Here is a 25864-nt window from a genome sequence, read left to right as displayed (position 1 = left end):
CACAATAATGTAGATATCTTTCTACATAAACGAAATTGTTTCAGAATACGTGTGTTTTGTACAAGATTTGGTAAAATTTTATATAAAAAATAATATTTATTATAATAAATATTTTAAATGGCGTTAGTATCCTTTTTTTAAATATATAAATGTAATAGGAGTATATTTTAGGTTAAGTTCTTTATATCTTTCGGTAAATAATGGCTATGCAGTGATTTATAAGCGGTGTGGGGGCATAGTGGGCTAGCGAGGCATGCAGTCGTGCCGCCAGTTGCAAAAGTAATAAAATTACCTGTTGTTTTTTGTTAAAAAAGTTGTTGTTTTTGGTTTACTAATTCATCATGTGTATTGAAGTACTAGAAACATCTTGTTTGTGATTGTGTGCTACATTTTGATGTAAACGACACCAGTTAAGAATTTGAAATAACAAATCGGAACAAAATCAAAGGTAAGATATTGTTATTATTTAACCCTACCATGTGGGTACGTGGCAAAGTGGGTAGTCTAGAAGGGGCATATTGGGGTAGTTATAAGTTAAATCGTTTACTGTCACGTTACCTCGTTATTAAGTTTATTAACTATTTTCTAATAGCTTTCTTACCAATAAAAATATGATCAGTGAAAACGAAAACAATAGAATGACAACGTACTGGAGGCACATTAAAAAAAGTGGGAAAAGGAAAGTTGTTATTCTCAGCTTAACGGCTGTGAGAATCAGTATAATACGACCTACAGTTATCTTCCATACAGAACATTTTAGACAAACATATACAAGATATATAAACTAAAGTATACTGGAACTAGTATCCTAATTAAGCTTAACTACAATTATCTGACATTTAAAATAAAATAAGTATTATTGAGAGAATAAACTCTATGAAGAATCTTATATTACATACAGAAGGAAACCAAATAAAATTGAACTTAATTATTAAAAACTACTACTTTCAAGCTTAAAGCGTGCTCAAAATAATCTGTAAGTAACGAGTCATTCAGTACCTAACGAATCAAACGATTCAGTAAGAAGAAACTCTACCGACGTTCAATGCTGCTGCTCCTATTTAGTAACGAAATTGCAGACAAGTACATTAATATCCAAGAGGCAACTGCGTATGAGTTTTAGATTAATTTTTTATGTTCTCTACCTACTTTTAAATTAAATTTCAATCATTTAGTGTAGTAGTTATAGGAGCAAATTGGTTTGCAGCTTTTTTTTGTCCTTGATGTATTCACTACACCGAAAATCCAAAAATATAACTACTTAATAAGAAAGCATATTTTTACATCGTTTGTTATATCGTTAAAAAGTACAATACAGCTACAAATAATATACAAACTAGTTATTTATAAGATTGTTTTAAGTAATCTAAAAACAGTAGTGTCTAATGTGATGATTAAATATACTTTTTTAAGTAAATTTTTGTCTAATCGAAACCATTTTGATGTCCATAAAAAATGGCCTAATTACTCTATAGATTTTTAAATTGGGTGTTACATTTTTGTTTTTTTTTTTTTGAACAATCATTTGGTGTTGTCATGGGCTGGAGTAGACCAAGAATTGGTGAGTGTGGTGAAACAGCGCACAGCGTGAAGAAAGTTTCTTGTTTAGGACACGTCTAGCGTGGATGAAGGTTTCTTAAAACTTATACTCACGAGTAGGATTGAGAGTTGAAGGGGTCAAGAAAGAAAATTACATTCCTGAGTTAGAAACACACAAAACTGATGTGATGTTGAAGACTGTCGATTTATTTTCCGGTTAGCTGAGGAGAAAAACTTTAAAATAGTTAAGTTTATGGTACATATTTGTACCACTCCTTGTTTTCTGTAACAATACTCCTAAATTCTTAAAATAAGCAAAATCACTTTCGAAATAGCAAGGGCGACAACCCTATGTAATATTGCATCTCTTAGTACAATTAATGCCATCTTTTAATGAAAAACCTATTTAACTAGTTAGTCATTAGGGATGGGAAAAACCTACCAGTTTTAACCGAAAACCGGTTTTTTTACTTCGCAATAACCGGTTTTATCGGTTGTTTTTTTGTCCCGGTTATAACCGGTTTTTTATTTTTAAAGTAAAAACCGGTTATTAGGTTTTTACGGTGATTAGGATTAGGTTAAGTATTATTTTGGATCCCAATCATAATTATTATTTTCAAGTAATTATTCCAAACAAAACCATAATTCAAATTTTATTTTATTTTATAAATACAGAAGCAAACTGAAAGTGCAAACTCTCATCAGCCAGAAATAATTAAGTTTTATTATAATATTTCGTTAAAAAGGTATTTGTAATCATATTTACATAAGAAGTGATCTGGTACATCATCTATTTTTCACACTTGACTCTTGACATTGAAAGTGGGTGAATGGCTGTTTCTGATTAACAAAAATAATGTTCTGACTATAAATATCGTACCGTTTACGAATACGAATCTCCAAGGATTCCCCTACGTTTTCAAAACGATACACCCATACAGGAAGTATTAAATGAGTTAAAATGTACCTATTATACAAATATACAAACGTGTTAAAAGTAATACATGACAATTTTTTTTTTGATGGTAGTAAAAATAAAAGATGAATTGCATTATTCAATTTATTTTTAAGTAAAATATTTATGTTGATATTATTTTTTTGGTTGAAATGGTTCGGGTGGGGAATTTTTTGGGTTTGGGGGGAGAGGAAAATTTGTGGGTATTTTAGAGGATTATATTTTTAAATGGAAAATTAAATTTGCATAATTGAATACAATAATTGCATATTATATTCTTCTCTCATTATATTCACTGACAATAGAACCTGAATTATTTTAGCGCTCTCTGTTGAGCAGTAGTATAATAATTTTGGTTTACTGCTCTCTGCATCTGACTACAACCAGATGGAATTCTGTCTACCATATGCTTAAAAGATTCACACTAATGTCCCCAGATATAGCTGCAATATTGGCAGATCCCTCGATTAAAAAAGCACCAAGGATGATTTCTGGTTCAGATATAAAACTAATCACTGAAATTGTAAGCATTTTATCGCCTTTCGATGAGGCCACAAAGGAGATCTCGGGTTCCCAGTACATTACTGCTAGCTTTGTTATCCCCCTTGTGTATATTATCGAAAGATTTTTAAAAAACTTCAAGCCAAACCTTAGTACAGCTTAAAAGTTATGCCAAAAGCTTATAACTAGCCTTTAAGAGAGGGGCACTAAGCTTTTACGAAATCCCCTGCTTTGCCATGATACAATCACGGACCCGAGGTTCAAAAAACTATATCTGAATCCGTATATAGCGGAGACAGTCACATCCAATTTAGGCTCGGAAGTTAAGACGTACCTTACCGAAAACGGAAAACTTTCTCCTTCCTGCTCCTTCCAGAATGAAGAAGCCAAAGTGAGTTTAAAATCAAACCCTCTTTGGTCTTCACACGATCTGGAGTTGCTGCACAGTGGTTTCAGTTCAAGTTCTTAGGACACACAGATTCAAAGTTCTTTTTCAAATGAACTGACTCAATATCTGCAGCGGCCTTTGCTCCCAAGTGATACGTTTTCATTCTGGGATCAGAACAGAAACTGTATGCCAGGCTTGGCTTTTATAGCTAAAAAAATACATGTCGTTGTACATCATTGAATGATATTGTGTCAGATCAGAGAAGCCGCTTAACCGACCAACATATATGAACGAGTTTTTCTCAATAGGCTTCATGAAAAATACTGGCCAACATAATGCTAAATCCATTTCATATAATATAACCTATTTGTAACCTTCTAACCTATACTTTTTTACTTAAAATATTACTTCATATTCTTTTATTGTATATTATTGCAATATGTATATATTAATCTTACGCTATATTATATTTAATAATAATCACTAAATATATATTAATAATAAAATAATAAATAAATATAATAATTAATAGAATAAAATGGTTTTATTAAAAATTGTGTTTTATTTATATTGATATTGATGTTCTTTCGATAGTACTAATTTTGATCATATTGATATAGAGTCGAATGAAGTATCGCAAACTAAAGTGCATTGTAAATGTAACTTTGTAACTATTGGATTAAAAAAACCGAAAACCGGTTTTTGGAAAAACCGGTTTTTTGGCCGGTTATAACCGCCAGGTTAAACCGTAAGCAAAAAAAAACCGGTATAACCGAAAACCGGTGTTTTTGTCAAAAACCGCCATCCCTATTAGTCATGTAATATTAAGTGGTATGTATATGTAGTACTAAACATTAATCTCTAAAATTCTTTATTTACTTTTGTAACTTATATTGTGTTGTTATTTTGTAAAGTATAATCTTAGTAATTAGCGCTTCAACTAATCAAAATGTATTTAATATTTTAAACTTGCAGTTCTGTGAAAATTTCTATTCTTTGCAGATGGAATGCAAATATCATTATAATTTGGAAAATCCAGATTTCTTATCGACTTAGTATAGTCCACGATGATGGGGTATATAATGCATGATCGGCTAAAACGGGAAAATGTTCTGAGAACTAAAAACTGGCAAAGGATTGATTGATTTTCCACCATATATTTCAGATTAAAATAGATATACGGACGGAGTAGATTACAGTCATGGATCCACTACTATCTGCTTGCAGCATTTCTTTGAACAGCAGAAATTAAAGGATGAGAATTTTAAAGCAAAGCTTCTATTGTGGCGTTGTACTACTTTTTCTCTATAGTAAAATGTTGAGGCGAGCGTCACGGAAGAGGCGCCATAAAACGGCGTCACGAGTAGCGTTACGAAATAATGGTCTTTACATCGATTAACTGATCTCCATAAATGTGTTTCTAGTTATCATGTATTTATTCTAAGTCAGTTTTAAAACTACATAAAAAATAACTAACAAAATACAGGCATTAAATAAAAAGTAAAAAATTAACAGAATATCAGTCTACAAAAGATATAGTAAAACAAACAGAGAAATAAAAGATGATACTAGAATTCGACTCGTAACGATGGTCTAGCGTTAAGTAAAACATTTAAAGTTAAATTTTCATATCCAGACTTTGGAAGTGATTTCGAAAGCAGCACATATTAAATATGGCATTTTACGAAATAGCCGTCACAGTAAACATTTGGAGGAGTCCATTTACGTTAAGAGAAAAGTCGTTATACATGTAAATATCAATTTTATTGAAATACAGGGTATCCCATAATTAATTGGACATTAGCTAATGGGTGATAGCTGACATCAAAATAAAGCGTTTGAGCTCAAATTGCTTAGGCAAAATGTCGCTAGTTTTCGTTCTAAAGGGTGATTAATTAATATTTTTTTATATTATTTTTAGGGATATATTGAAAACCATCCAACCGATTTAAGTAAAATTTGGTTTATTTCTATTATTTAGTATGCTTAATATGAAAATGATATTAGTTTTACCATTGACACTAGGTTGCGCCACCTACTATAACATTGGTTCATTAATGTGCCCATAATTATTTTTGTTCGTCCTGTATAAACATTCTAGGAAGAAAACACGAAGTAACATTCAATTCTACACAAAAAAGGTATTCTTGTTTCAAATCAAAAAAGTACACCGTTTTCGACATAAACGTATTTTGTTAATGATACGCATGTCTGTATTTATTTTTTTACAAAACAAGTATGCTTTGAACTTAATGGCAACGTCAAGACGTAACTACGAATTTATTTATTATTAGTTGTCAAAGTGCAGTGCGAGTCATTATTTGTCAAAGTGCTATTAAGTTTTTTATAAACCACTTAGATAAAGGTAAAATGCCACGTCATAGTGAATTTTCTAATGTAGAAATGCGCGATATGATCTGTTTGTATGCCCAGGAAAATTTTTGTTCTCGAAAAGCAGCTCCAATAGAAGGCAACCAAACCATAAAACTATTAGATCATTGTTCGACACATTAGGCGAAAAAGGGTCATTTCATCCCAAAAAGAGGAATGCTGGAAGACCGAGAGTAATTGATGCGGATATGGAGGATGAAATTGTTGTGCGTGTTGAAGAAGATCCAGAAAGCAGTACAATGCTTGTTTCTGCGGCCACTGGTATAAACAAATCTATGTCAGTTTATGATAGGGCGGCATTTAGACGATCCAATGTTTTATAATAAAATTTTATTTACCGATGAAGCCACATTTACCAGAAGAGATGTGTTTAACTGGCGCAATAGCCTATGCGACAGAAAATCCTCATGCATTTCAAGAACATCATTTTAAACATAAGTTTTCCATAAGTATCTGGTGTGGCATATGTGAGGATTGTATTGTATGACCATACGAATTACCAACTGGGCTTGACGGAGTAACGTATCTAAATTTTTTGAGAGAAGATTTACCAACTATTTTAGAAGACGTACCTCTAAATTTGAGACGTAATTCTTGGTACATGCATGATGGGGCACCTCCACATTATTAACTAGAAGTTAGAAATTATCTAGATGAAATTTATCCTCAAAGGTGGATTAGTAGAGGTAGTGTATACCCATGGCCAGCACGCAGTCCCAAACTAAATCCCCTAGACTTTCACTTAGGTGGCTACCTAAAGTCACTTGTTTATAAAAAACATAATAAATAACCGTTAAGAGTTATGGCACAATATTGTAGAGGTAGTTAACATAATTAGGGCCCAAAGAAACTCATTATTTAAAATAAGACAAAACTTACACAAAAGATTTAGATTATGTAGTTTATTTAATGGTGAACATTTTCAACACTTATTGTAATTTTTTTTCGTTTCATTTTGAAGTATTCACTTTGTCAATTTTTTTTCAATTCGTTAATTTTTCAATTGTGTAAAAGGTTTAATAAAAATAATTTTTTCAATCATATGCATCTTGTTTGCAAAAATTATCTACTACTAATACATTTATTATTCACTGGTATTTAAGATCTTTTGAATAATGTTAAAATTTACATAAGTTTTTGTAAAATTTTTTCATTTTATACACGTCTCTAAAAAATACGTTTATTTCGAAAACTGTGTACTTTTTTGATTTGAAACAAGAATACCTTTTTTGTGTAGAATTGAATGTTATTTTATGTTTTTATTTCTAGAATTTTTATACAGGGCGAACAAAAAAATTATGGCCACATTAATGAACCAATGTTATAGTAGGTAGCGCCACCTAGTGTCAATGGTAAAGCTAATATCATTTTCATATTAAGCATACTAAATAATAGCAAGATACTAAATTTCACTTAAATCGGTTGAATAGTTTTCAATATATCCCTAAAAATAATATAAAAAAATATTAATAAATCACCCTGTAGAATGAAAACTGGCAATATTTTGTCTAGGCAATTTGAGCTCAAACGCTTTATTTTGATGTCAGCTATCACCCATTAGCTAATGTCCAATTAATTATGGGACACCCTGTATATAAATAAGTTAATAAAAAATAACATTTTTTATTCAGTGACCTAAAACTATTTCCTTCTTAAAGTTTTTGCTAAACCGGCTAAAAACAATATTAGCAGCGTACTTGTCGAATTTGACCTCGCCCAATTTCGTTTTATTTTAAATAAGTTTCCACAAAAATTTTAATACCGGTATTTTAGGAGTCAATTTTGTCTCGAACGCATCGCGGAAGACAAATCGTATTGAGGATTGATGAATAGCTAGAGGAGAGTGTGCTGTAAATAGAAGAGCAATGGAGGGACTAGGCGAGTGAATACCGTTTTCGTAAGAGTTGTGAAAAAGCGGCAAAGTTTCCCTTCATTCCATGGGCGTGATGAGAAGAAGGTGGTTTGAGAGTAAAATGCTGTGTGGCCATCTTTTATCATCATTCTGGCTTTACAACCCTGCGTGGAGCCTAGCCTTCTCAAGAATTTCTCTCCAGTCGTCCCTATCCATCGCCTTTTTCCGCCAAGCACGTATTCCTATATTTCTCATGTCTTCATCGATGTTATCAAGGAACCTTGATCTAGCTCTTCTTCTCTGACCAATGGGTCTATCAAGGAGCGTTTTTTTAGCTGGTTCATTGTGTTCCATCCGCATTACATGCCCTATCCACCTTGTGGCCATCTTTGTAATGTGAATTATTGGCCGCTTGTAAGCTGTATCCTGTGTCAAGGGATTTGATAACAGTGTTCTGAGGGCTAAATAAGCCGACATGGTTTTAAACGCAGGATAAGTATCCGAGATTGATGGATCACATATTGTTATCATACAAAATAACCTGAAGCCAAGTTTAGGTATTTGATTTTTTCCAGGATTTGTTTAGCCTCCATTTTGTGCCTCAGGTTTCAATTGTTTGAAGTTTGGGGGACAATGTTTTTTGTTCAAATGTAAGGTAACGAACTTTTTGTATAATTTAAAAAGAATTAACTAGCAATTGGAGCGAGTCGTTTTTTTTAAGTTTTTTAACTAAACATAAGTTTTTATAAATAAATATAAGTTTTATATACCAGCAATAATCTTTGATAATTAATTAATAATTCAGAACAGTTTAGTAGATTCATTTCGACATATGACAGTTAGTACACCTTTTTCTGTCATTTGGTACATAAACATAATTTTAAAGTCTGTTTAGGTATGTTGTTGTAATAACTGTTTATATAAAATGAAAATAAACATGTAGTTTTTCTTTTTAAATATTTCTTTAAACAAATATTCACCTTAAAAAATTATAAGGAAAGAAAAAACCTAAACCCTTCTTTTTAAGTAACAAGAGGATTTATTTTAAACGGCGCGGCGTCCTAATTTAAAATAATTTAGAAAACTTCTTGTATAGTATCTACCTAGGACATCTCTGTAAGTATTTCTTAATTTCTTTTTCACAGTTAGTTCTCCCAGTCCCCCACCCCCGCCCCAAAAAAAAAGGAATCTTTATCCACAACCTTGCTCTCCAACCAAAACGTGAATAACCGTTCGCAAACGTTTCAATTTTTTGCTTACCCTATATTCAAGCCCAGTATTTGTTCAGTACTCTTTTTTAGTCCTCCTCCTGTAAATTGTAGCACTTTTTATTATTGTCTTGAATTACCAATAGTTAATTTATTAAGTATTATAACAGACGCTTCGATTATTCTATTTAACGGAAACGCCCTTCGGAAAAGCGCCATATTTAAAATTTAGGACTTTAGGTCATCACTACTAATTGGCTTCTATTCAGGATACTCTAAACTTGGTTCATTAATTCGAGCATTGGTCGAGCAAAAAAATGTATAGTTCAGAAGCTCCAAATACTCTTTTTAATAAAAAAAGTTACGCCATGTGGGAAATAAATACCCATGAAATGAACTAGAGGAAGATGCTGCTATTGTAGTACTAAACTTAAACGTTTAGACATTCTCTGCGAAGGATATGACGTAACATTATTAGTCCAATTGTCAGAGATTTGACCCCTAAAAATATTACGAACAAGCTGAAGTTGGCCAAGAATATCAATTTTGGGACCACAAATAAATTAGGAAAAAATGTTTACCTAATGTTTTAAAAACCACTTTTACCTCTGGGCTTCCCCCTAAAACCTCCCTCGTAAAGGGGTAAAAACTCAAAAAGATCGATTTACCAAGAACTTGTACACCGTAGAGGTTGATAATTTTGAACAAAAATGTTAATTAGCACTTTTTCTATAGAATGAACTGTTCAAAAATCAAAAAGCGTTTTAAAGATGAAGAGAGCAGTTTTCTTCTGCAATTTTTTTATTTTGCCGTAAATGAGGTCAGTTTGTATGAATCTGTTCAATAAGTAAACGTTGCGCGATTTTTGCCATTTTTTGTAATTCTCGTCTCGTCTCGTTGATCGTAAAAAGATCAATAAAATTTATCACTTTAATTGACCGGTCATAGTGAAATTTAGATTATTAGAGACAAAACTTTAAAACCTACAACAAAAAACTTTAAATTTTGAGTTGTGGCAGTAAATATGAGGCATTTGAAATATGATTAAAAAACACAGAATTTGAACTTTTACATTAGAAACCAGCGCACGTCACGGAAAATGCCTCTAAGAAGATGGCTTTGAGTGTAGTTTGTAGCAAAAATTAGTAAATTTGAAAAAAGTAGTAATTGAAGAAAGGCAATTTGAAATGTTTTAGATCGTTTGTAATGTGAATTTGGCATTTTTTAAGCATATTTCAAATGCCTCATATTTTGAGTTTTTGAGTTTTTTGCCAAAACTCAAAATCGAAATTTCATGTTGGGTTTTAAAGATTAGGCTTTAGTTATGAAAATTCAAACAGAGGCTGGTTAATAAAAGGGATAGATTGTATTAATCTCATTAGAATCATAAAATTGGCAAGAATCGCACTACGTTTATTTATTTAACGCCTTTATAAAAACTCAGTTTATTTCTTCTTAACATTCCATACACCAAAGTGCGTAGGCGACTTTTTCATTACTAGAATTCTGTTCTTGGCGACGTGACACAGCTCGCCTGTATTGTGTATTCCTGTCCATTCTTTAATATTTCTTAACCAGGATAATTGTTTGCGGCCGGCTTCTCTCCTACCTTCGATCTTCCCTTGTAGGATTAACTTTGGTATTTCATATTTTGCTCCTCTCAATATGTGCCCAAGGTAACCAATCTTGCGTTTTTTAATTAATTCAAAGAGTTCTCTTTCCACGCCGGCTCTCTTAAGGACGTCATCGTTTCGAACTCTATCCACCCAAGGTATGCGCATTATTCTTCTCAATGACCACATTTTAAATGATTCAAGTTTGTTGATAGATGTTTTTTTCAATGTCCACGTTTCCATGCCATAAAGCAAGATGGACCATATGTAGCACTTGACCATTCTGTAGCGTATTTCGAAATTTAGGTTTTGATTACATAGGAGCGGTCTTAATTTCACAAAAGCTTGTCTTGCCATTTGTATTCGGGTTTTTATCTCTTGTTGTGGATCCGATTGGTCATTGATTGTGGTGCCAAGGTATTTAAAAGTTTTCACGCGTTTTATGCGATCGTCACATATGCATATTATCGGGTTTTCTGGAGGGTTTCTGCTAATGACCATATATTTCGTTTTCAAAATGTTGATTTTGAGGCCATATTTTTTACCTATGCTATTCACGCTATCAAGTAATAACTGCTGATCTTCCAAATTATCAGTTATAATCACTGTGTCGTCCGCATAGCGTAGGTTGCTAATTGGTATGCCGTTCACCTTAATGCCTAATTCCGTGTCTTCTAATGCTTCCGCAAACATATTTTCAACATATAAATTAAAAAGCATCGGAGAGAGTATGCAGCCTTGGCGTACACCTTTTCGGATTTCAAATTCATCCGTATATTGGTCTTGATCAATCCTCACCTTTGCCATTTGGTTCCAGTATAGATTCTGAATAATTCTGATCTCCTTCTGGTCAATGTTGGCCCTATGTAGTAGTTCCATCATGATATCATGTTTAACATTGTCAAATGCCTTCTCGTAGTCGATGAAGGTGAGGTAGACATCTTTTCGTTGATCTAAACAGTTTTGTATTAAGGTGTTCAAACATAAAATTGCCTCTCTTGTTCCTAGTCCTCCCTTAAAACCGAATTGTGTTGACCCGCTAAGTTCTTCTAGTATCTTATACATTCTTGAGTGTAATATCCTAAGGAAGAGTTTCAGCAAGTGACTCATAAAATTGATTAAGCGGTGTTCATTGCATTTTGTGGCATTAGCTGTTTTTGGGATCATCACAAAGGATGATTGCAGCCATTCTCGCGGAATGTAACCAGTATCATAAATTCTATTAAACAGCTTTACCAAGATTTCGATATTCTCCTCGTCTAGTAGTTTTATTGCTACTATATTAATTTCATCTGGGCCTGTTGCTTTATGCATCTTTGTGGTTCTAACTGCATATTCTATTTCACTTCGCATTATTGATTGCCCTGATAAGTTTTCGGGAGGAAGTTTGCGCGTTGGTTGTGTTGGTCTTTCCTCATTAAAAAGTCTTTCTGCATATTCTTTCCACGCCATTGCTATCTTCTCTTCTGACTCTATGTATTCGTTTCTGTCGTTGCGTATTCTTGTTCTGTGGTGGCTTTTGTGTGTATTCAATATTTCTTTGATCTTCTTATGTAGTCCAAAACTATCTCCTTTTTCCTGCAATTGTTCTATTTCGTTGCACCTTTCCACCATCCAACGTTCTTTTGATTTCTTAATTTTCTGGCGAATTTCTTTGTGTATCTGTTTTTATTTGTCTTGATTACGTTGTTGTTTATGTTGCCTTAGCTTTTCCATTAGATCCATAATTTCGTCCGTCATCCATTCGTTATGCTTTCTCTTTCTGATCTGTGTTTTAACTTCCCTGTTTACTGCCAGAATCGTTCCTTTAATATCATTACCCATCTCTTCGATATCATCATTTTGTTCTGGTGTTTGTTTTGTTCTCTTAATTTTTGCTAGTTTTAACCTCATATCTGCTATTAGCGGATTATGATCGGATGCAATATCAGCACCTGGATATGCTGCGATTCTTTTGATAGCGTTACGAAATCTTCTGTTTATTAAAACGTAGTCAATTTGGTTTCTAATTATTCGATTTGGACGGTTTCCTGGTGATTTACAAGTATATAACTTACGAGGTGGGAGCTAAAACCATGTGTTCATGACCACAAAACCGTTCTTCTGGCAGAATTCACACAGCAGGTCGCCTCTTTCATTTCTAACTCCAAGGCCGTACTCTCCAATTATGTTTTCATATCTTCCTTTACCCACCTTGGCGTTAAAGTCGCCCATTATTATGTTTATGTCCTCTTTCTTTGTTAGTCTTATTGCTTTTTTCAGATCCTTATAGAACTTAGTTATTTCTTCTTCTGACGTATCTGCTGTTGGTGCATATGCTTGTGTCACATTTATGTTTACTGGTTTGCCTGTCATTTTGATCAACATGACTCGTTCGGAAATTGGAACAAAATCTGTCACCGATTTACTGATCTTCCTGTCAAGAGCAATAGCCACTCCATGTCGGTGATGTCTATCTGTTGGGTCACTACACGAGTAATACATAGTAATCTTATCTTTCGTAAACTGTCCAGATCCAGTCCATCGAACTTCACTGACTCCCATTATATTTATTTTTAGTCGATTCATTTCCTTTATAAGGTTGTGTAGTTTTCCTGGTTCGTAAAGACTATTAACATTCCATGTTGAAATTCGTTGGATATCATCTATTTGGCACCGGGAGATTCTTCGGACCCTCTGATCATCTAAGGCCTGCCCGGGACTGAGGGCCATTGTTTTGTTTTGTTCTGCCATAATGAGATCAAGTTATCAATAATCAGTTTATTTGGCAAAATACAAAAATTGCGTACAAAAGAATCACACTTATCCTTTAAAACGCATCTTGATTTTTGTCAATAGGACACTCGGATCAAAAGATATCGAATTTTTACCGTCCAGATAATACAAATTTTATTGACTATTGATTTCGCGCGCACAACTGACATTAAAAATTGTCGATCGCTTCAAGCGTTGTTTCTGAGAGAACGGTTTATTCTACACAAAAAATGCTAATAAATATTTTTCTTTAAAATCATCTTAACTACATTTTTTATTTGAAATTTTTTTTATAGTTTAGTTTTATAGTTTACAGAGTCTTACTAGATCGTTTTTTTTTTTCGTTTTCTCCATTCTACGAGGGAAGTTTTAGGAGAAAGATCAAGGGTAAAATGGTAAACTTTTTTGCTGGCGTCCTAAAATTGACATTCTCGGCAAACTTCAGCGTATTATTTTTAGAGGTTGAGTGGCATTTTCATCACTGATAACTGGAGAATATGTCTAGAGTGTTTGTGCCTTTTCATCATTATTCTGCTTAAAAATTAGGTTTCTCATCTTGATATTTTCAAAAATTTGTATTCTAAATATCGTTTAAATTTTATGTCGTTTGATTTACTTTAGTCGTACCTTATCTTATAATTTAGTTTCTAAAAATGTTTATTTGATGTTTACTATATTTAATATTTAGATTGTTTTAAACAATGTTATAATAATAATACTATTACTACAGTGGAACCTCAATTATCCGTCTCTCTATTAACCGTCACCTCTGTTAACCGTCAGGGTCCATACATAAGTTATATTGACTACATAAGTAAAAATTTAGTCATCAATTCATTTTGTTTGAGCATTGCGATATGGCGATAAGCCAAACGAAATTCGTTGAAATGTACAGGTACACCACCCCATTTTTTTATGTAAATTATTTTTGTTTTTATTTAGGGCTCTGGATTAAATTTCAATTTATATAGGTAATGATAATGATACCGTGCTTTTAGAGTTCAATTTTTAGAATCGCACGCCGAAAATCAATAATTGTTACAGTCAATATCTGTGTGTCACCATAATTCAGTTTGATTCAACTTCGAACATTGATTATGTCACTTAGTCGTTTGATCAATTAAGTTTTTGAAAAATGAAGTCTGTAACATCTGAAGAATTAAAAGAAAACGTGTTGTTTTGTCAATTGAAAAAAAAAAATAGAAATTATTGCACAACTAAAGAAAGGTATTTCTGCTGTAGCAGTGAGCAAAAAGTATGATGTTCTGAGAACAACAATCAATTATTGAAAGAAAAATGCTGAAGGAATTTAAAAGTATGCTTCGCAAATGGAATCGTTGGATGGTCGGGTGAAACATCGTAAGACAATGAAAAAAACCACAAATGAATCACTCGACACGGCTCTGTATTTGTGGTTCGTTCAAAAAAAAAGCGAAGGTGTTCCTTTGTCTGCTGGACCAATTTTTGCCGAAAAAGCGTTGTTTTTCAACATGTTGAATTGATGAAATTGAATCCTCCATTCAAAGGAAGCAGCGGAAAAGTTCAAACATCGCCAAGATATACGGGAACTGAAAATCAAAGGTGAAAAATTAAGGGCCGCAAGTATTGAAGTAGTTGACGAATATAAAAGAAAGTTTCAAGCTATGATTGATGAATATGGTGTGACACGCTATCAATATGCACTCGAATTTAAAACGGAAAAGCAACGAATCACAGCTCACAGCAATGATGTGTTCAAATGCAAGTGGTGACCATAGCCTTCCTTTATTATTGATTGGTACGTTGTACGGAAAAAACCACGTTGTTTCAAGGGCATAAATATAACCACGCTTTCCGTGGTTAATCAACTCAAGATGAAAATGCCCTCGTGACAGCCGAGCGTGATGCGGTAACAAATGAAGTTATGGCTGAATCAACTGTTTTGATTTCGTTGCCTAACGATGACATAAACGAATGGTTAATTTGTGATGAGGACGCAAACGGCTATCGATTACTGACAGATGATGAAATCGTTGAAATGGCAACAGAGGCAGATGAAACTGATTCAGAAGCTGACGCAGACTTTGACGGTGGCGATGTTGATGATCCTTTTGCAATTCACAAAAATTTGCGTAGAGAAGATAGAGAAGATGCATCACACGTACAATAATTCATCGAGTGGTATTCTCGGCAAGAAGAAGCAAATAAGGTAGATCTGATGATTTTACGTCGATTAAGAAATTCAGCCGTTGCAAAATGTGAAGTAACAATAAAACAAACAAAGATTTCGAAATATTTTAAATCAAATTGATTCGACTGTACTAACATAATTTTCTTTTGTATTGTCAAATAAAACATACAAATAAAATTTAAGAGTTATACTATGAATTTTTATTATTTTTTTTAATGTTCTGTTAACCGTCTTTTCGATTATCCGCCATAACCTTGGTCCGGTGCCATGACGAATAATCGAGGTTCCACTGTATTTCTTTTTTTTTTTTCACATGAAAATGAAGTATCTTGGAAAAGTTATAAATATGTACCACCTTTTTTTGGGGAACGCTTAGTGATACAAATATCTGCCACCACAAATCTTAAAAACTACTACCAAAATAATGCTGCGATTACTAATTTTTATACAATTATATCCCCCAAAATACTCTTCTTCAAGTGCCGTCTCCATCAATGGAGGTTAGCGGTTATGGTGGCAAACGTTTGTCTATCTTCAGCTGTTCTTAAGAGTTCCTCAAATCCAAGTCCTGTCCAGTTTCTGATATTACGTAACCAGGACAATTTTTTTCTTCCAATTCCTCGCTTTCCTTCTATTTTGCCTTTTATTATCAACTGAGGGATGTAGTATTTCTCGTTGCGCAACAAATGCCCTAAATAACTGGTTTTTCTTCTTTTGACTGTTCTCAATAGTTCTTTTTCTAAATTGAGTCTCGCTAGTACTTCTTCATTTGTTCTTCGTGCTGTCCAAGGAATTTTTAAAATTCTACGGTACACCCACATTTCAAATGCCTCTATTCTATTCAGGCTCTTTATTTTTAAAGTCCATGTTTCGACTCCGTAGAGAAGAACAGACCAGATAAAACATTTTACAAGTTTTAATCTCAATTTAATATTTATGTGTGTATCGCAGAATAGAACGCGCATCTTAAAGAAACTATCCCTAGCTTGAGCAATTCTCGCTTTAATTTCTTGTTCTGGGTCCAGCTTGCAATTAATCCAATAGCCAAGGTATTTGTATTGGTTTACCTGTTCTAAAATATTCCCATTTATTTTTATAGGTAAGGGGATATTCTGTTTTCTTTGGATCACCATTACCTTTGTTTTTTTTTTTCGTTGATCTTCATTCCAAACTCTCGACAAGCATCCTTAAGGTGGTCTATAACCCTCTGTAAGTTTGTGTCTGTATCAGCCAGTAGGACAGTGTCATCTGCATATCTTATGCTAGATATTGGTTCTCCATTAATTTTTATTCCTGTGGAAAGGTTTTCCAAGGCTTGCTTGAATAGTAGTTCCGAGTAAAGATTGAACAGCATAGGGGATAGTATGCATCCTTGCCTTACTCCTTTATTTATACTAATATTTCTAGATGTATGATCGTCGATCCTAATCTTGGCACTCTGCCTCCAATATAAGTTCTTAATTAATCGGAGATCTTTGCTATCCAAGTTGATGCTCTGCAAGGAATTTAACATTTTATTAGGGTTTACGCGATCAAATGCCTTTTCAAAGTCTACAAAACATAGAAAGACATCCTTTTGTTGGTCGTAACACTTCTGCAGCAGTACTTGTAATGAAAACAAGGCCTCTCTGGTCCCCATTCCGGCTCTGAATCCAAATTGATCGTATCCAACTTCTTTTTCACACCTTTTGTATACCCTATTGTGAAGTATTTTTAATAGAATTTTAAGCATTTGGCTCATAAGACTTATTAATCTAAAATCTGCGCATCGCCTGGAGTTAGCTTGTTTTGGAATGGGAATAAAAATAGATTCTAACCATTCCTCTGGTATTTCCCCAGTATCGTAGATTGTATTAAACAAAATTACTAACAAATCAATGTTATTACTTTCGATCAATTTAAGTATTTCAGGATAAACTTCATCAGGTCCAGGGCTATTATTGGTCTTTAATTGTTTAATGGCATATTCCACTTCGACTTTTAGAATTGGTGGGCTTTCAGTGACATTATTTATTGTAATGTCTATTCTTTCATCTCGGAACAGCTGTTGTTTAAATTTTTCCCATTCTTCTATTTTATCTTTGGTGTTGTGAATTAACTCTCCGTTGTTATTTACCAGTGGGCAATGTTGTTTTTTGTGGATGAATGAAAATTCTTTCACCTTCTTGTACATATTAAAGTAATCACGTCTATGTTCTAATTCTTCTATTTCTAATTCTTCTATTCCCCAAAATACAGTTATTACAAAAAATGCAATATCCCGTTAAAAGGTTAAGACATTAACTGAACTGCTTACAACTGCTTACATGCTGCTAAGCGTTTATCACAACAAGAAGTTAGATTTTCTGTAAATTGTAAGACGTTTTTTGATTTTTTTCAACCGGCTGGGTTGGAAAAGTGTTGAATCGTTTATCACCCTTAAAATTTGTTTACCACTCATCCATTAGTTGTGTAAATTGTTAACATCCAATAAATGATACAGTTACAATTAAAATTTAACAGTTCATTTAAAAATATTTTATCACAATGAATTTTAATGTCTTTATCCATTTATTTTTACTACGTTGAATTGATTTCAATTCATCAACTATATAGAAAAAATACAATGTTTTTAAGATTTTTTTGATTTCATAATACCTAAATGTGATATCATTGTCAATATTTTTAATAGCAGAGTTACCGAACCTTGAAATATTTTAATAATGATAATTTATTGATAAATTAAAGCAATTTATAGCATAAACAAAAAAAAAACCATTTTCAATATCAAACCGTTAAGATCTCGATTCGCGGGTAACTTCCTGTTTACTTTTCACCTGTCCAAATAATCAAAGAACTTTAGGATTCTCTCTTTGTTTTCATTGAGACATTGGATGCACGTTAAACAGCTAAAAAGAGCCGTCTTTGTGTTCTTATATAACTTCACCGTCTGGTTAAGGGTGATGAATATTCATCTTGGTTATAAAAGCAACTCTGGAGTTTCTCGTTACGACAGTAGCGTCCGTCTATATTATGTGTTTTAAAAGTTTATTAGTTTAATATTAGATTTTATTAACTGCTAGCGTAGACTGGTTGGCTATTTTTAGATTTATATCTTATTGATATTTTAGCATTGTTTCCTTTTTTATTTTCCTTTGAGATCTGTAAATGTTTAACAATCAAATATGGTCAAGCATTAGTTATATTTCTTTATATATGCCTCTTTTTTTGTTATGTTTTCTTTAAATACCTATGCCAACTTTTCTTTTTATTAAGGATACAACAGGTCCTTTTTTAAATTGAGTCTTGTGTGTCTATTTTAATGTATGCCTGCCAATATTAGTTATTAGTAGTTTTAGATCCTGTATTAAAAAAAGAATCACCAAGAGACGAAACGGCACACGATATGAGATTCAAATTGCCGCCATTTGATGGGGGCAATTTGAAGTCTTCTTGGTTCATATAACTTAGACAATTTAAAGCTATTGCGACAGCCAATCATTAAACAGGCCAAGAAAAATATGTTTCCTGGACTGCTGCTTTACTAGCCGATGTTGCGGATATCCTAAGATCGATTCTTAAGGGTTAAGAAAAATATTACCATGCCTTTTTCACTCTACTAGACAAACGTTACGGAGATGCATATCTATAACAAGTCTACTAAGCACAACTAATAAGTAGAATTCAACGAACAACTAAGAATTTGCAAGAATTTGAAGCAGATGTTGCTCGAATAGCGCTGCTGGCTTATCTGAAGGTACCAGACAACATATTGGAAGAAATTGCTGTAGATACCATCATGCCCACACCCAAAATGGGTTGAGAGACAGTTAACTATAGAACGCTTTACGACTAACAAGACCGAAAGTTTTAAATGAAATGCTCGCTATTGTCTTGGAACACGTAACAGCTAGTCAAGCTTCATGGAACTATCAAGTACAAACCTCTAAAGAAAGCGATGAACAAAATGATAAACGTCTGAAAAATATCGTACACAAAGTAGTTCGTAACACGATGCCGATGAGACGCGAACCCAGAAGTTGGAATGGTAGCGACGTAGGTTACATTTGCTGTAAATTGCATGAAAATATTACAACAGTCAGAAAGCTGGAACAGATCGAACACTGGGCTGGAAAAAGTCATGACTTTGCCCTATGAGACAAACCCCCGGTATTAATGAACAATGGCAGCTTTAACAGCTACAGGACGCCCAAGCAGACCATCCATGTACAAAAGCAGTATTGAATTCGATGTATCACTGTGAGAGCCCTACTTGACAAGACATTAGTGCATGTAGTCCAAAAGTCAAATCTTATGTACCGAAGCCAATAGAATATTACTAAAAGATGATCTTTTGTATAGAATCTTTGAGAACGATGATGGTACAGAATTTAAGCTTCAGTTGATTGTACCTAAAAGTAAAGTGTCAGAAGTATTGCGTCAGTTACGTGACGGTTCATTAGGTGGACACTTTGGTATTACAAACTACTCAAAGGTTCGAGAACGGTTCTAATGGGTGAACTGTAAAGATGATGTAAGAAAATGGTGCCGAAAATGTGAACTGTATGCAACCAGTAATGGTCCAATTGGTAAAAATAGGGCCCCCATGAAACAGTATAATGTTGGTAGTCCTATGGAAAGAGTAGCAATTGACATTACAAGTCCATTTCCAAAAACGGATGATAGAAATAAATATATCCTGGTAGCCATGGATTATTTTACGAAATAAACTCAGGTCTATGCGATACCAAATCAAGAAACTGCTACAGTTGCAGAGTACTTGTTAAAGAATTCTTTAGCCCATTTAGTGTTTCCTTGGAGATTCACTCCGACCAAGTGCGAAACTTCGAATCAACCCTCTTCCAAAACATTTGTAAACTGATTTGTGTTAATAAGACCAGAACGACACCCTTGCATCCTCAATCAGATGGAATGGTTGAGAGGATGAATCGAACAATGGGTAAACATTTGTCCAAAATTGTATCCAAACATCACACAGGTTGGGACCAGCACATTCATTTATTCCTAATGGCATACCGCTCGGCTTTGAATGAAACTACAGGCCAGATTCCAACCTGCCTGATGTAAGGTCGTAAATTTCATTTGCCCTGCAACCTAGTGTTTGACTGCAGACCTTTAGAAGAACATATTGCATGCGAAGAATATGTCGACAGCCTGAAGTTAATAATGAACAACATTCATGAGCTTGCCCGACAACACATCCAGTTAGCCAGTGACAGAATAAAAAATCAATATGATTCCCTGTGCAAGAATGAAAGCCTTGAAGTAGATGATCTTGTTTGGCTTTATAATCTACAACGTCATCGAGCCTTGTCTCCTAAACTGGAAAGACAATGGAAAGGTTCCTATGAAATTAAAAAGAAAATGAATGACGTAATATACCAACTTAAGGATTTGCCGAAAGGTAAACCAAAAGTAGTTCACATAAATCGTCTTGCACCCTATGTTAGCTCAAATGAAACAGAAGAAGCACAAACCCTTCAACATAAGATCAAAAATGAAAGTTCAGCAAGATCTGTTTAGTGTTCCGCATAACGTCTCTCTAGCCCACCGTGTTGCCAAAGACCTTGAGATGGCTAAAGGAATCTTGTGCGTATTCTATAAGGATTTAGGTTTTTTGGTCGAATTGAAAAATCAGCAGCCTAAAGTTGGAAGGGTACTGAGATTAGAAGATGGTCCTGGATCTTTGCTGTATATGGTGATCAGAAAGTCGTATACAGACAAGGCAAGATACGCGGATATATGGCGTGCTCTAACTAATTTGAATAATTTCGCGGGCAATTATGACATCAAGAATTTGACCTTACCCAAGATAGGCCATGCACTAGAAAATCTGGATTGGAAGATTATAGGAAGCATGCTTGAAGTAATCTTGCGAGAAAGCGGCGTACGAATTACTGTGTTTTTCATTAACCCGAAGATATCGTGTCATTCAAAGTCAGTAGACTGTTATTTCTTCTTGAGGGATTTATGCAGAGCTGGAGAGTCCTGTAGATTCCGCCATCCTGGACCTACATTTAGGGTTGCTGATTAGGACGCTCAGATCTAAGAGGGGAGCAGTGTAACTAATAAGCTTATTTCGACGTAGCCCATATAACGGTTGCATCTCTTGAGACGATGATGTGTGTTCGAGAATGTTCCTAATGTATCGACCGGCTGCCAGATCGAAGCGTTTTTACAAGCGAGAATAGAAGTGGACCATTTCAGATTATTCTAGTACATAATAACTTATATACATTATATATACATAATAACGTATATATAAGCTGCGCTGATATTAATTTAATAATGCATTAATTGATAAGATATTATCGTACTGGAAACTTATAAATAAATATATTAACATAAATTAGAATCACTCGTTTTAGTGGTAAAACTTTACAGTACATTAAGCGAGAGAGCATGAAATGTAGATGAATGAGATGAATGAGAGTTATCGAAAAAATAACTGGAATCAGTTCATATGATCGAATAAGAGTACTAAAAATAGAGAGAGACATATCACCCGTATCACCCACAGGAAGTAGATCAACGATAAGATCAAGAGAACCATGGATCCATAAAAACCAGAAATAATCTAATAGATAAACAGGCATCTCTGTCTGTACAGAAATAAAAACCAAAAAAAAGCTATTTTTGTAATAGTATAGGAATTAATAATTACAATAGTTGTAAAGTTGGATCTACTTTTTGAAGTTTAATTTTTTAAAACTTGAACTTTGAAAACGCTTTCTGGCCTGTAGCTCCAACATTGAATAAAATACTTTTAATTTTACTCGTGTGTTTTATAATTATATTATATTAATTACAAAAGTTAAATGCTGCAAGAAAATATAGGTTTAGGACAGCTGTTAATATTTGTGTTCCAATAAATTTTAACAAATGTTTAATAAAGAAAAAACCCAAACAACGAGTTGCTCCTGGCTGCGAAGTAGGTAGTGGTTTTAATAAAACACTTAGACCACGTTAAAATATAGCTCAGAGTGTTTAAGTAACACGAATGTTTGCTCCTAGCTCTTGCTGCTTCTGTTGCAATGCAATTACATAATCATTGCCTGCTAGCTTTGCAATTACTTCCCTAGGGATAGCGTCACTCATTATCGTTCCACATTTTCACTTGAATTTTAATTTGATCTAATATTTAATATAAAGTGGAAACATGATTTATAAGTTATAATTTTCGTTATACCGTTGCAACGCGCAAACGACTATATTTTATAGCTAGTTAGGAAGTTTCATTAAGATAACAAGTTGAAAGATATATTTCTTTTTGTGTTTCTGTGTCTCCTTATTTAAGCGCCCTACTCTTTATAACCGTAGACGATTATCAGTATTATCTGGACGTTCATGCAGCTTACCCAAAAAGAAATAATGTGTTATACCAAATCAGTGTCTTAAGGTTTAGAACCGTAAAAATGTTCCAAAACCTGGAGTAATTTCTAATTTATTTGGTCATGCATTATTTCCTTCAGTACTTATTATATTGTTATAATATTGAAATATAATAAATAAAATTAAAATAATTCGTGTAGCGAGTAAAAAAATTTACAAAAGAACCATAGTGACATTATAATGCATATATAGTGAGGGACAAGATCTATGCGAAATTTTAAAGACCATCCTGCTGATAATCCGCTATTGATATAATTCCTATTCTAACCTATTATTATATATTATATTATACCTATTCTAACACAGACCCATAGAGAGACATTACAGAGTTGTACTAACCTTTATCCAACATTCAAATAAAATTACCGGAGCAGTGTTGAATTTTGAATTATTAGTTTGCTTAAATGTTTTTACAAACTGATCGGAACAATGGTTTTTAGCAGTAAACAACCTCGCAATATACTATTAAAAAAATACTTGCGTTCATCTTTTTTCTAAACTTAGGACTGGCAAAATAAAATATTTTTCAGTCACGGAAATAAATAGACATTTTGTTTTGTGGGTTCGTCAATGAACACTAATTATTGATATACACAAAAAGAAGTAAAACTTATTCCAAATCATCGTCATTAAATATTTTTGTCAAATGTCATCAAAAATATGATGTCTTTGTTTATAACATTTAAAAATAATTAAGAGAAGTTCCTGCGGTTGATCTCAATACAAATTTACAAACAATTTTATATTTCCGTTAATGGCTAAGTACTTAATAAGTACATTTTCATAGAATAATAATTAAATAGGGCGGGTTCATTGTTACAATATTTAAATAACGGCATTAGTCATTCTTAAGCAGTATATTTTGTGGTTCTTTCAGCTAGAGTTTGTGGAAAAAATGTGTTTTGATATATTTAGTATTTATCAAAGAAAAATATGTGGCGGCCATGAGAAACTGATGTACGTTTACCTGACGAAAATTAACCTACGGATAATTTAGAAGATGAAGATGATGAAAGTGCGGCCAAGTACTCAGCAAAGCAAGAATTTGTGTGTAGCTGAGCAAAATATGGTGTTTGATGGATTTTCTAAAAAATGACCAAATATGAAGATGTTAAGCAAACGACGGTTTTAACCAAAATTTCTTGTGCAACAGTGTACCGTTTAATACAGACAGGTTCAAAAAGTAGAACAACAAAAAAGAATTTGGGAAGCTCAAAATAAATTCAACCTCACCTCTTAGTACCTATTACTGAGACAATATATATAATATGTATGCAGCTAAAGTTATGCCTAACCTAAACAATATCATGGCAAAATTAAAAGAAAAACATATTGTTGATGGTTGTTCCACAAAGACTTTGGGAAGATGTTTAACCAAAAATAGTTTTAAATATAAAACTGTCAATAAGAGGCAAACCATAATGGAAAGTAGCCGCCTAATAAAATGGAGGAACGAATATATCGAAAAATTTTCACAATACCGCAGTGAGTGTCGAGAAATTTATTATCTGGACGAGACTTGGTTTGATTCTCACGAAACGATAGATAAAGCCTGGACAAGCGGTACAAGAAAATGCCAAATAGGTGTACCCCATTCTAGAGGCAAGCGAATTTGCATATTACAATGCGGAGGACAACATGGATGGGTGAACGTTGCGTTATTGTTGAGTTCCAAAAGTATTAAAGACCGTTCTCTAGACTACCACCAAGACATCAAAGGGATGCTTTTTGAATCGTGGTTTGAGAATACAATACTCCCAAATTTAAAAGAAAATAGCGTGATTGTTATGGACAATGCATCGTATCACTGCAGATGCATTAAAAAATTCCAACCAAACAGAGTAGGAAGAATGAAATTCAAGAATTTTTAATAACCGAAGACCTATATTTTGAGGATCATTACACCAAAGATCAACTAATCTAGGTTCTTTATACAAAAGTCGTAACCAAAGAACGTATTATAGATAAATTAGCCACTAATAATAGACATATGGTTTTAAGATTACCTCCATATTACTGTGTGTTGAATCCCATAGAACTGCTATGGGCTCAGTTAAAAAACCATGTCCGGAGGAACAATACATCTCCAAAAGATGCCCAAAGTGTTGTCGAACTAATAAAAATAGAGTTTAAAAATATCAGTGCTCAAAACTGCCAAAAAGCAATAGAACATGGAAAGAAGATTGAAAAAGATTACATGAAAAATGTTCCAGCCTTAAAGAAAATTATTATTAATTGGGCTGAGAGTGATGAAAAGAACGATAATGACGATGAGTTAAAATAAGTGTTAACTCTAACTGGAAGATCCCAAATGAATGTGAATTTCCGAAGTGGCTAGTGTACCATTTAATTTATAATAGTAAAAAAACCAATGGGTAACTTTTGTGGCATCGCATGTGACATGTAAGTAAATATAAACTATTTTTGAAGTTATACTTCTTTAGGCGCAATTGGGAAAAATTGATGAGAGTGAATTTTTATAAAATTAACAGTATGAAGTACGCGCATATTCACATCATGAAGTTAGTTGCTACATCTAAATCTTTTAAGTTAGGTATTAATGCAAATAAAGTGTGAACAAAATATATTGGTGTTTTTATTATTTCGATTATATTAGGACGGTGAAAAATATTTACTGATGATTTGTATATTGTATATTTATATTTTTGTATGTAAAAATCGATCTGGTTCAGTAGTTTTCATCTACTTTATAATTACGTAGAAATTACATTTATCCATTATATACTGTGTTCATTGACGAACTTTAGCACGATTAATAAAAAAACTTATAAATCCACCAAAAGAAAATTTTTATTTTCGTAACTGAAAAAATATTTTTTTATTTTGCCAGTATTAATTTTGAAAAAAGGTGAAGATAAATTTTCCTAAATACTATATTATGAGGTAGTTTACTTTAAAAATAATCAGTATTTCGATCAATTGGTAAAAACATTTAAGTACACAAATTATTAATTCGAAATTCAACACTTTCTCCGATAATTTTATTTTAATGTTGGATACAGATTAGTACAACTCTGTAAATGTCTCTCAGGGGTTATGTGTTATAATACGTATCAATATCGGATTACCAGAAGGTCGGT

The 25864-nt window shown here is 33.2% G+C and overlaps 1 protein-coding gene across 1 annotated transcript in view; it reads left to right on the top strand.

The window, feature by feature from the left end:
* side-IV (sidestep IV transmembrane protein) overlaps positions 1–25864 on the top strand; it is a 747480-nt gene that overhangs the window by 139012 nt on the left and 582604 nt on the right. The gene's annotated exons all lie outside the window — the stretch shown is intronic.

This window comes from Diabrotica undecimpunctata, chromosome 6, assembly GCF_040954645.1.
Source record: "Diabrotica undecimpunctata isolate CICGRU chromosome 6, icDiaUnde3, whole genome shotgun sequence".
Lineage (NCBI taxonomy): Eukaryota > Metazoa > Arthropoda > Insecta > Coleoptera > Chrysomelidae > Diabrotica > Diabrotica undecimpunctata.
Note: the sequence above shows the minus strand (reverse complement) of the source record. Positions and strands in the feature narration are given on the sequence as shown.